The sequence below is a fragment of the Pan troglodytes genome, chromosome 7 (genome assembly GCF_028858775.2).
Source record: "Pan troglodytes isolate AG18354 chromosome 7, NHGRI_mPanTro3-v2.0_pri, whole genome shotgun sequence".
In the NCBI taxonomy this organism is placed as follows: domain Eukaryota; kingdom Metazoa; phylum Chordata; class Mammalia; order Primates; family Hominidae; genus Pan; species Pan troglodytes.
In genome coordinates, this window is record NC_072405.2 from 60481529 (window position 1) to 60495056 (window position 13528).

The window sequence follows — 13528 nt, forward strand, 5'->3', positions numbered from 1 at the left end:
TCTGCAATTGAAGAAATGGACCAGGCATGGTGGCTCATGTCTGTAATCCCAGCACTTTGGGAGGCCGCGGTGGGCTGATTATGAGGTCAGCAGTTCAAGACTAGCCTGACCAATATGGTGAAACACCGCCTCTACTAAAAATACAAAAATTAGCTGAGCATGGTGGCGTTTTCCTGTAGTCTCAGCTACTCAGGAGGCTGAGGCACGAGAACCACTTGAACCTGGGAGGTGGAGGTTAAAGTGAGCCAAGATTGCTCCACTGCACTCCAACTTGGGAGACAGAGCAAGACTCCATCTCAAAAAGAAAAATGGAAATGTATTCCTTTGATCCTCCTTCCACCTCTATTCTGTCTTTCCATCTCCCAACTTTTATAAGCTGTGATTTTGCTTTTGTATATCAGAGTTGATCATGATTATGTTCTGTTCTGCAGCCATAGCTCTCTGCCATCTTACTATGTAGGTTAATTTTTTTTTTTTTTTTTTTTTTTTTTTTGTAGAGATGAGATCTTGCTCTGTCACCCAGACTGGAGTGCAGTGGCACGATCATAGCTCACTGCACCTTCAAACTCCTGGACTCAAGTCATCCTCTACCTCTGCCTCCCTGAGTAACTGGAACTACAGGTACAAGCCCCCACACCTAGCTAATTTATTATTATTATTATTATTATTATTATTATTATTATTTTGTAGAGACAGGGTCTCACTATGTTGCTCGGGCTGGTCTCTAACTCCTGGCTTCAAGCAATCCTTCTGCCCTGGACTCCCAAAGTGTTGGAATTACAGGTGTGAACCACTACTGTGCCCAGCCCAGTTCCCTCATTACTAGAGCTATGTAAATACTGTTTTCTTCAGAAACAATGTACCATTTTAGAAGAAATATTCAAATTGATATGCATTTCCTATAGCCTACCATTTTCTTAAAATCATGCCATGTTTTCATTTTGCTTTCTCACAGATTTTTGTTTTTTTCTTTTAGAAACTGCTTTTGTTTTCCTTGTTATTAAAAATTTTTTTTCTTCAACATATTTCTATTATCTTTAAAATTCATACTCATTCTTTTATTTGATAAATTTCTTTTTTTTTTTTTTTTTTTTTTTTTTTTTGAGACGGAGTCTTGCTCTGTTGACCAGGCTGGAGTGCAGTGGCACAATCTCAGCTCACTGCAAGCTCTGCCTCCCGGGTTCACGCCATTCTCCTGCCTCAGCCTCCTGAGTAGCTGGGACTACAGGTGCCCGCCACCATGCCTGGCTAATTTTTTTGTATTTTTAGTAGAGATGGGGTTTCACCATGTTAGCCAGGATGATCTCCATCTCCTGACCTCGTGATCCGCCCACCTCGGCCTCCCAAAGTGCTGGGATTACAGGCGTGAGCCACCGCGCCTGGCCTATTTGAATAAATTTCAATTTTTTTTCTGCTTTTACTTTTTATTTTTAAATAATTATATACTCACAGGAAGTTGTAAAGATAGTACAGAATTTCCATGTACCCATCATTCAATTTCTCCCAGTAGCTATATCTTACATAATTACAGAACAATATCAAAACCAACAACTTGATATTGGTGCAATATGTATATAATTTTCTGTAATTTTATCATACGTAGATTTCTGTAATTGCCACCATAATCAAGATAGAACTCTTCTGTCGCCACAAAGCTGTCCCTTCTAGTACCCCTTTATAATCATATCCACTCCTCACCACCACTATCCCTAACCCTTGGGAACTACTAATCTGTTTTCCATCTCTATATTTCTTTTTTGGTAAGAATGGTTTAAAAATCGAATCACAGTATATGACCTCTTGAGATTGCCTTTTCCTTTTCACTCGGAATACTGCCATTTAGATTCATTGAAGCTGTTGCATATATCAATAATACCTCTTTTATTGTTAAACAGTATTCCCTGATGATATGGGAATCTGTGATGATATGGGAATCTGTGATATGGGAATCCCTGATGATATGGGAATCTGGCTCTGTGTCCCCACCCAAATCTCATCTCGAATTGTGATCCCCATGTGTCCGAGGAGGGACCAAATGGTAGGTGATTCCCTTCCCCTTCCCCTTCCTGTTCCACTTCCCCTCCCCCCTTCCTTCCCTTCCCTTCCCTGCAAAACTGTGTGTCAATTAAAACTCTTTTGTTTATAAATGACCCAGTCTCAGGTAGTATCTTTACAGCATTGAGAAAATGAACTAATACACCTGGTATGGATGTACCAGAGTTAATTGAACCATTTACCTATTGAGGTACACTTAGGCTGTTTTTTTCTATGTTGGGCTATAACAAATAAAGCTGCTATGAACATTTGTGTACAGGTTTTTCTGCAGACAGTGTTTCTTTCACTGGGATAAATACACAGAAGTGCAATTGCTGGGTCCTATGGTAAGCATATGTTTAGGTTTTTTAAGGATGTGCAAAAAAATATTTTCCAGAATAGCCGTACCATTTGACATTCTCACCAGCAACGTCTAAGAGATCTAACTTCTCCACAGCTTTACCAGTCTTAAGTTCACTACTTTTTACATTAATTATTCTAATAAGTAAGGATGTTGAATATCTTTTCATGTGCTTAGTTGCCATTGGTATATCCCCTTCAGTGAAATGTTATTTTGGGTCTTTCTCTGATTTTCTAATTGAACTTTTTTGATATATTTAATACCTCCCAAATTTACATTTTTGGAAAGTGTTTGTTTGCTTGTTTGTTTGTTTGTTTTGAGACAGGATCTCACTCTATAGCCCAGTCTGGAGTGCAGTGGTGCAATCACAGCTCACTGCTATCTTGACCTTCTGGGCCCCAGCAATTCCCCACCTCAACCTCCCCAAGTAGCTGGGACCACAGGCATGCGCTCCCATGTCCAACTAACTTTCTGTTGTTGTTTTGTAGTGATGAGGTCCCACTATGTTGCTCAGGCTGGTCTCCAACTCCTGGGCTCAAGCAGTCCTCCCTACTCAGCCTCCCAAAGTGCAGGCATGAGCCACCACGCCCAGCGAGAGTTCTTTATATGTTCTAGATCCTTTGTCAAATATGTGGTTTGCAAATAGTTTTTCCATGTCTGTACTTGTCTTTTTATCTTTTAACAGGGGTTTTCATAGACTAAAAGTTTTTAATTTTGATGCAGTTCATTTTATCATTTTTATCTTTTATGAATTGATATTTTGGGGTCACGTCCAAGAATTCACCAAACTTGAAGTCCCAGGAGTTTTCTATTATCTTCTAAAAGTTTTAAAGTTTTATGTTTAAATCTGTATGATTCATTTTAAATTAATGTTTTATATAGGATTTGAAGTTTAGGTTGGATTTCATTTTTTTCCTATAATATCTATTTGCCCCAGGACCATTTATTGAAAAGACTATTCTTCCTCTATTACATAGCTGTTGCTATTTTAGCTGGTTTTCTATTATTTTGTCAATAATCAGTGGCAGTCCATATGTAGAGTTACTTTGGGGTTCTTTATTGTGTTCCATTGATTTATGAATCTGTCCCTACACCAGTGCCACCCAATCTTTGTTACTCTAGCTAAAAGTTTTGAAAATTAATAGAGATTTTGTCTACTTTGTTGTTCTCAGAATTGTTTTAGCCGTTCTAATTATTTTGCCTTTCCATATATAAATTTTAGAATGATCTATATCTACAGAAATAATAGTCTAGGATTTTAATAGTGTCATGTGCATCCATGTGAAGAGACCACCAAACAGGCTTTGTGTGAGCAACAAGGCTGTCTATTTCACCTGGGTGCAGGTGGGCTGAGTCTGAAAAGAGAGTCAGCAAAGGGTGGTGGGATTATCATTAGTTCTTATAGGTTTGGGGATAGGGGGTGGAGTTAGGAGCAATGTTTGTGGGCAGGGGATGGATCTCACAAAGTACATTATCAAGGGTGGGGAGAATTACAAAGAACCTTCTTAAGGGTGGGAGAGATTACAAAGAACCTACTTAAGGGTGGGGGAGATTACAAAGTACATTGATCACTTAGGGTGGGGCAGAAACAAATCACAATGGTGGGATATCATCAGTTAAGGCTATTTTCACTTATTTTGTAGATTTTCAGTTACTTCAGGCCATCTGGATGTATACATGCAGGTCACGGGGTGTATGATGGTTTAGCTTGGAAATTGTGTTAAATTTGTACCTCAATTTGGAGAGAATTGGTATACTATGTTGTGTTTTCCCATTCATGGCCACAGAATATCTCCCAGTTTATAGTATCATTGATTCTTTTGTCTGTGTTTTATAGGTTTCACCATATAAGTCCTTTACATATGTTATTAGATTTACATCTGAGTATTTCACCTTTCTTAAGTAATTGTAAGTGGTACTGAATTTTTAATTTCAATTTCCACATGTTTATTGCTAGAATATAGAAATGCAATTGATGTTTGTATGTTGATCTTGTATCCTGCCACCTTGCTAAACCCAGTATTTCTAGAAGTTTTTTGTGTCTATGTGAGCATATTTCTTAGGGTTTTCTATGTCAGTTATCATGTCATCTGCAAATAGAGGCAGTTTATTTCTTTCTTTCCAATCTGTATGTCTTTATTTCCTTTTCATGTCATTTTGTGCTGCCTAAAACTTCTAGCACTATTTTGATTACACATGGTTAGAGGGCATATCCTTCTTTGTTTCTGATCTTAAGAGGAATTAATAGCCTTTCATAAATGAGTATATGTTATTTATAGGGTGTTTTTATAGATGTTCTTTATAAAACTGAAGGTATTCTCATAATATGCTGCTGAATTTTGTTTGCTAATTTTTTGTTGAGGATTTTTACATTTATATTTATAAGGAGTATTTGTTGGTAGTTTTATTTCATGTAGTGTGGTCTCCCTGCCTGGCTTTGATATCAGTGTAATATGAGCCTCAGAAAATAAGTTAGGAATTGTCTGCTTATCTTCTATTTTTTCAGAAGACTTTGAGAAGTGTTGGTGTTAATTCTTTAAACATTTGGTAGAATTCAACAATGAAGCTATTTACTATTTGGCTTTTCTTTGTAGGGAGATTTCTCATTACTGATTCAATCACTTTACTTATTATGGGCTTAATAAAATTTTTTATTTCTTCTTGAGTCAATTTCTTCTTGAGTAATTTGCATATTTCTAGAATATTGTCCACTTCACCTAGGTTATCTAATTTATTGGGGTACAATTGTTCATAGTATCATCTCATACTTTTTTTTATTTCTGTAAGTTCATTGGAGTGTCACCAATTTTATTTCTGATTTTAGGTTTTTGTGTCTTCTTGCTTTTAAAAAATATCAGCTAAACTAGACTTTTTTTTTTTTTTTTTTAAAAGCAAGAAGATGCAAAAACTTTGTCAATTATGTTGATCTTTTCAAAGTACCAACTTTTGGTTTTGTTGATTATTTTGTTTTCTAATTTCATTTATTGTTGCTATAATTTTTATTATTTCTTTTCTTCTGTTAACTTTGGTTTTAATTTGTTCATTGTGTCAGTCAGAGATCTTCAAAACCAATAGAAGATATACAAACCAAACATTGGTTTAAAGATGTAACACCAATTATACATAATCTCTTCCAGAAATTAGAAGAAGAAGAAACATATTGTAAATCATTCTATGAGGTAAATGTTACCCTAATAATAAAACCAAAGACATCAGAAAAAAAGAAAACTACAGACCAACATCTTTCTTGAATAAATATGCGGACATTCTTAACAAAGTAATAGTAAAGAGAATTCAGCAATATGTAAGTTGGCTTTTCCTTTACAGTGTTCACTTTGATTCTGTTTCCCACATTTCTGGCAAAGCTAATTCTGAGAGTTTCTGCTTGATTTTTTGTGTTGTTTTTGTGTTCTGGCAAAGCAAATTCTGAGAGTTCCTGCATGATTTGTGTGTTGTTTCTGTGGAGGACAGGGTGCTTGAAGCTGTATACTCTGCCATTTTTGCTGATCGCTGATTATTTCTTTAAAGTTTCCTCGGCTGACTCTAGTGAGGAGCCTAGGTAAGAACCATTGAAGTCACTGCCTCCTTCCCCACTGTAATTTATTGCCACTACACCTCTAGTTATATCAAATAGCTTGTTGCTGTGGAGTCCGCTTATGCATTTGTTACTGTCTTTGAGGTTTCAATGCAAGGTATTCTACCTTTACTGACTCTTCCAGGGAGAAACATACAACCTCTTTACCACTTTTATAATTGCATATTTGTTTGCCTTCTCAACTGAATTGACTCTTTGAGGGCAAACCCTTTCTCTTACTCACCTTTCATACCATAATGTCAGACCCATAGTCAAGAGATGTTAAGTGAACCACAAACTATGTGTAGTAAGTGCTTGCTAAAAATACATCAATTAAAAATGGTTTCTGGGTCTTAGTCTAAAGAGAAATAAACACTCACAATCTTTTGCTTTCTGTTTGGAACATCATTTTCTTTCTCAGGCAACAGCAGCCCCAGTAAGGATAACCAAAAGGTATGAACAAAAATAACTGCAGTAAGAGAAATAGTTCTTAGTCTCAGACCCTACCAGTTTAATAAGTGGAGGTGCTACCTCATTTCCAAATGCATTCCTTCCCTTGGAAAAGTGCAGGGATGGGTGCCTCCTGTGTCTACCTGCTGCAGCCTTGGGGCCATGCTCTGTTCTGCTGTCTTGACCTTAACTGCTGTAGCTTCTCTGGGTCTTGCAGATTAGGGATGTGTCACTTCTCCCTGTCACTGTCCATGTCATCCCAAGTGTCCATGCTTCCCATTTCACTGCCAACCCACGGGCTCTGGTAGCTATGGATCCAGTCAGACACCTAATAGCTACAGTGTCTTAGTCCATTCAGGCTGCTGTGACAGAATACCACACACTACATGACTTAAAATCAATAGAAATTTATTTCTCACAGTTCTAAAGACTGCAAAGTCTGAAACCAAGGCACTGGTAGATTTGGCGACTGGTGAGGGCCCACTTCCTAGTTCATAGAGAGCTGGATTCTCATTTTGTCCTCGTATGGTAGAAGGGACAAAGGAGCTCTCTGGGGTCTCTTTTATAAGGGCACTAACCTCATTCATGAGAGGTCCACCTGATGACCTAATCACCTCCCAAAACCCCACCTCCTAATATCATCACACTAGGAAGTAGGATTGTGACATAGGAAGTTTAGGGGGATGCAAACATTCATTCTACTGCATATGGATTCAGGCATTAACTCTATCCGCTATATTTTAAAACATTTGTTGGTTTAAGAGATATCATTGTATTTCAAACAGAGGTGGCCTTGAGAGCTCAGACTTTTATAGAATATATTATTCAAATGCTCTTTAGTCTCCTAACTCTCCAACTTGAAGACTTGAGCCTTTTTGTGTTAAAAATGTGAATTCTCACCATTCTCTCTTTCTTAGAATCAGAGTCTTAGTTCTGAGTTGGGCCCAGGAGTTGTAGTTTGTGACATATGCCTTAGGGGATGCTGATGCAGGCCTCATGGGCACAGGCAGCACAGAGATAACTATTGTCATCATCGTTTGCCAGTTGTAAGCACTCTAAGCATCACAACAGTGCTTACAGTTCACCTGAGGTTCCACCTGATTCACATATTTATTTGTAATGATATCTGGAAATTAACAATTAAAATTTTTAAATTTATATTTTTAAATTAGAACAAAGTAACATGTATGTCCTGGTTAATATAAATCATATATTGCTGCTGGACTTGTAACAAAATCAACAGTTCCTTCACCCCATCCTTCCTCACCCTTGACCCACCTATCCCCGGGAAACCCACTTTTAATCATTCCTTTTTAATTTTGTTGTGGTGCTCATTTCTTTAATCAAAATTATGTTAAGTGCTGTTTAATACTTATTTTCAGACATTGTCATCCTCTTGCAATGACGGTTGCAGAGATTCTTCACTTAGTACACTCATTGCTGCTCTCCTATTTTTTATTTCCTTGACTATATCTTCTGTCTTTAAAAAAATCTACATAAGCCTAAATTTCCTATTCCATTGAGCATAGGCAGTCTCTTGAGTCCCTACTCTATAAAAGGATGACATTCACTTCCACGCTTTCTCTTTACCTCTTCGTCCTGGCCCACCTTCCAATCTATGCAAGTGCTCAAGGTCGATGTCATTTTTATTATTTATAATAAAATTATAATTATAATTAAATTATAAGTGTTCTTCAACCTGGGACTTTATGAATATAGACAATGCAAAGGATTTAATGATAAAGCTTACTATGGAATGAGAATCATAGTTTGCAGTTTAAGTAGCATGATTTTATGCAACAATTATGCCTAACATATATTAATATGCTTAAATGGTATTCTTAGATTAGCCTTCACTCTTTCTTCATTTAAAACTGATAAAAACTTTAGCCAGCTAGCTTTATCTATTGTATATTTCCCTCTTTTCTTGTTGCTTGAGTTCCGTCAACCCTGTGCAGTTTTTGCCTACTATGTATCTGCACCAAATGCTTGCTGCTTACTTGTAGCTGAATCTTGTTAAAGAAAAAAATTCTGTCTGGACGTGGTGGCTCATGCCTGTAATCCCAACACTGTGGTAGTCTGAGGCTGGAGGATCCCTTGAACCCAGGAGTTAGAGACGATCCTGGGCCACACAGTGAAACCCTGTCTTGCCAAAAAATTTTTTTAAAAATTAGCTGGGCATGGTGGCACATACCTATGGTCCCAGCTACTCAGGAGGCTGAGGCAGGAGGATCACTTGAACCCAGGAGTTTGAGGCTGCAATGGGCTGTGATTGCGCCACTGCGCTCCAGCCTGGGTGACAGAGAGAGACTCTGTCTCTCTATAAGAAAAACAAAAAGAAAAGAAAAAGTTATTCAATGACGCTTGTTAAAGTACAGTTAAGGAAGACTGTATTCAGGACAATCTCAATAGGTATAGGGACCATTGTAACAAGGTCTTGCATAGCAATGGGGAGAGAGATTGGGCTTAACTCCAAATACATCATGGGCAAGTGGGAGTTGATAGCCAAGGAGTAGGGTTGGGGTCAATGAATAGAAAATTAGTAAGAGGTAGCATAAGGGAAAGGGGAATTCTGGCTAAACTGACCTACAGGATTCTTGCTGAAGGCAGGCAGGGTGATCAGGCATCACCTGGCAGCTGGTGGGGATGAGGAACCTGATCAAGATATTGAGGATGATCCAGTATTGAGAATAGGAGCTTCTTGTTAAACTACCTAAGCAGTGCACTTTGCTAAAACTGGATTTTATAAGAAAGCACAGAGATGGGCCTTAGCAGAAGATTCAGAAGCCTGACTAAAATTTGGCCAAGCAAGGAATCTATGTCAGTGGACAAGGTGGACTTTGTTACTCAAACATCCTTTGACCTAGTCTTGGGTACAATTGTTTCACATATCTTGACAGCAGAATGCAATATGCTATGCTCCCTTAGGAGGAAATTGTAGCATCAATCTCAAGTGCTTGCTTAAAGCAGTTCTCAGTCTCTGCACCTCTAATGGCTCCAGATTTCAATTTCTATTAATAGCTTCCATTTGATTTCTAAGAATGTCTTTCTTCCACAAAAGGTGGATAAAATACTTGATTTTGGTTTTATATAATCTAAGAAGGGTGCGTGTATATGCTTGCCTGAATTTTAATAGTTAGAATTCTGGTAGACATACAACCTGTTACATACTATGCAGTTTATATTTTACTATCCTTTATTCTCTCTTTATCTCATCTGAAACATCAGCTCCTCAGAGAAGTTTTCCTTCTTGTCCCAGCCCCAGTCACTCTCCATCCCAGGTCCCCTTTTTGTTTTCATCATAGCTCTTTTAGCTATGTGCAGTGATGCCATATGTGTGTTTGTGAGTCTTACCCCACTAGTATGTGAGTTCTGTGCTAGCAGGTACTTTGTTCCTTTTTCTCTCTCAGTGCTGTATCCTGAAAGCCAACAGTGACCAGTAGGGAGTGGCTTAGTGAAGATTGTTAGAAGGGACAAAATCTATCTATCTACTTCCTGGTACAGAACCAGGCTATGTTTCCCAGCAAGCTGCGTAGTGGCTTGGCCAAATGACTAAATGTTCATGAATGAAATGTGAGCAGTGGTGATTTGTGCCCTTGGAGACTTATGCCTTACGACAGTGTCTGCATTCTCCAGGGTCTCCTTCCCTTTCTCCCAATGATCCAGCTTCAGCCAGGCAGATGTCACCAATGCCCTAAGGGAAAGAATGAGGTTCCTGAATATGAATCGCTTCCAAAAGTAGAGCTGCCCCACCAAAAAGATAGCTTACAGCTTGCAACTGTTAATGTGAAAAGAAGTAGTTTTTTTGTGTGAGTCTTTGTATTGTTGAGGCGCTTTGTAATGGTAGTGTCAATGAAAAGTCAAACTCTGTAAAATATTTAAAGATATTTATTCTGAGCCAAATATGAGTGACCATGGCCCATGACACAGCCCTCAGGAGGTCCTGAGAACATGTGCCCAAGGTGTTTGGGGTGCGGGTTGGTTTTACAAATTTTAGGGAAGCATAATCTATCAATCAAATACATTTAAGGAATACATTAGTTTGTTCCAGAAAGGCAGGTCAACTTGAAGGGGGCGGAGCTTCCAAGCTATAGGTAAATTTAAACATTTCTGGTTGACAGATTGAGTTTTTGTCTAAGGACCTGGGATCAATAGAAAGCAAACATTCAGATTAAGATTGTTAGGGACAAATCACCCTGAAAATGCTTCTTGGTACTGCCAACAACCCCCCTCTAAACTTCTCCGGGCTACCCCTCCCCTTCCCCTAAGACTTTTTACGTTTCTAAGCCCTTATCTAGGCACCATGGTGGAGCCAGCAGACCACTTATCAGACCTTGCTGCGATGAGCAAATCCCAATTACAAACCATCCAGACCACACAGGGGGAGGTTGTGGGAAGCATAAGCAAACTTTACCTACACCCCCATGTATCATAAACATCATAAGGTGGTTTGCGGCAGAATTAACCAGCAAACAACCCCAGGGTCTCTCTGCCCCATATAAACCCCTCATTTTTTAAGCTCAGGGCTGCCTCCTCTGTCTGTAGTGGAGCAGCTGGCAGGTTGAATAAAGGTTTGCCTGAACTTGGGTCTCTCTCTTTTGTCCTTTCTCTCGGCTGACCTTACAAAGATAGAAGATTGTGGAAACCAAAGTTCTTTTGAAGTCTCATGGCGGCTCCCCTTAGAAACAATAGATGAGAAATGTTTCCTATTCAGACCCTTTAAAGAGTGCTAGCCTCTCAGTTAATCTATTTAGAATTGGAGGGGCCTGGAAGGAAAATGTCTAGCTGTGTTAATAGGGATTCTTTACAGATACGAATTTTCCCCCACAAAGGATGGCTTGCAGAGCTATTTCAAAATGTGACAAAAAACATGTTTTGCCGGTAAAATATTTTTATTTTCTCCCTTGTCTCATAATGTTATTGACAGAACAGGAGCATCGCCGTCTTGGATGAGCACCACCATTTTAAAGTTCAGCTTGATCAAAAGCTGCCCAAATCCAAAGGGCGTCAGCCTAATGGCTAAGGTCAGCATGATCATAAAGCACAAATGACATTTATGACCAGAAACATTCCAACCATAAGATAAACCTGTCCCCAACCAGAGACATGCCAGCCCCGAGATTACCTCCCCTCCGGCTGGAGAGATGTCAGCCCCAAGATAACCCCCCTCCTGCCGGAAAGATGTCAGCCCCGAGATAACCTCCCCTCTGAGCAGAGACATTCCAACCCCACCATAAACTTCTCCCCTACACGGAAACATTCCAAGCTTGTGATAAGCTCTCTCACCCTAAAACCAATAAATTCTCTTAGTCTGTAAGAGATAGCATTCCTGACCAAAATCGGCCAGAAGCCCCTCTCAGGTTTATTCTCCAAAATAAATATGTCTTTGACTGTGGAGCCACTTTTCATGTTTCATTCCTCTTTCTTTAATTTACAGTTATGCCAGAATCAGGTTTGGAAAATAAGTCACAATATATAGGGTTAAATAAAACCTATCTGCTGAGAATCTATGGTTTGTAGGGCATGACTCCCTAGACACCTTAGATAGGAATTTGGGCAAGATAAAAAAAATCAGAGTTTAGTCCTCAGTAGCTTAGCTTTTTACCCTAATAAAGTAAGTCTTAAATAAGTATTTGTTGAACAAAATGTTAGGGCTTAGAAACTGATACTCCAAGATATGGTAGTTTGATATGCTGAACTGAAGGAGCCTCAAGGTCTCTCCGACTCTCCCCTCTCTCTAGTCTCTCAATCCTCTGTCTCTCCCAAAACACAGGCTAAAGTTGTTCACTGAAGTTCCCTTGTCTGCCCAAAGTCCAGACCTACCAAAGAAGAAAACAATTATCTCTGATTTCTTCCCTGAGTTTTCATTAACTGAACTTTTTACTGAAACACCAGGGATTCTGTCTAGGACTTGCTGCTCCATGTACAGAATGCCAATCACTGACTCAATGAGTATTGCCAGGGAAGAAGGCTTTATTGGGTGCTCAGTGGAGGAGAACGGGAGGTCAGTCTCAAATCTGTCTCTCCAACTGACCAAAATTGGGATGTTTATGATGCAGGATTTTTTGCTCCTTAGTTCACCTAAAATCCTGGTTCTTGTTACATAACCAGGAAAAATTAGGCATGTGAAAACATTGAAAGGTGAGGAGAGCAGAATTTATTAAAAGAAAGCTCTCAGTGAATAAAAAGGGGGTCCTGACAACAGGCTCCCACCTCACAGATTGAATATCAGGGCACCACACATACAAGCTGAAGAGTCCAGGCTCCTCCCTACTGCATAAGGTGCTGATCCCTGGTAGCTCCACCCCGTACTCCCAGTGTGCAGGCAGGCCCCCAGTCCATTGTGGGCATGTCCAGACAAGGCCCTGGGCATGTTCCCCCTCTGCACAAAAGCATCTGATATGAACACTTGTGGGTTGGATTGGAGATTCTCCAGGTAGCCTCCCTTATCTGCCTCCTGCATCTATCATTTATATAGAGGGGAAGGCAGGGAAAACAGAAATTAGGGAGGAGTAAGGAAGCAATTATGATGGATACGAGGTCTGGCATCTCATTGTCTGGATGCGGTGATCTGATGAGTTTTAGTCCCTTGCCTGAGGGTCAGTTTCCTGAGGAAGGAACTCAGTTAAGACAAATATAAGTTTTAAATATTAAGATGGAGGGTCCATTTCTGTGTTATTCAAAAACCCATATATATCATTTCTATGAGACAGTTGGGCCTATTTCAAACTCATATCACGGGAAGCAAGAAACCATTGTCTGCCCTGTGGGCCCAAACAGAGTTTGTCCCAGGTCACTGCATGTTTTTCAAGCCCATTGAATTCCCCTAAAAATAATTTACTACCCCCTAAAATAATCTACACTTTTCCATCGTCCTTTCCCCTAAGAAGAAAGGTATATAACCATCTGTATACTTTATGCGTGATGCAGCAATCACTCTGTGATTTCTCCTGCCCCCTGCACACTAATCAATGGGTATGCCATTTCTCCTATCAATCTGCCTTTGTCAGTTTATTTTCAGTGAACCTTCAGAGGGTGAAAGGAAAGTTTTCATTAGTCCCTACAGAATGAAAGAATGAATAATCGTATTTCCATTTATAATTGGGGAA

The 13528-nt window shown here is 39.3% G+C and overlaps 1 long non-coding RNA gene across 1 annotated transcript in view; it reads left to right on the plus strand.

Annotated features, from left to right (window-relative positions):
• LOC134810865 (uncharacterized) overlaps positions 1-13528 on the plus strand; it is a 50205-nt gene that overhangs the window by 13348 nt on the left and 23329 nt on the right. The window contains exon 2 of the long non-coding RNA XR_010159550.1: positions 498-621. This is a non-coding gene — a long non-coding RNA (uncharacterized LOC134810865). The remainder of the gene's footprint in view (positions 1-497; positions 622-13528) is intronic.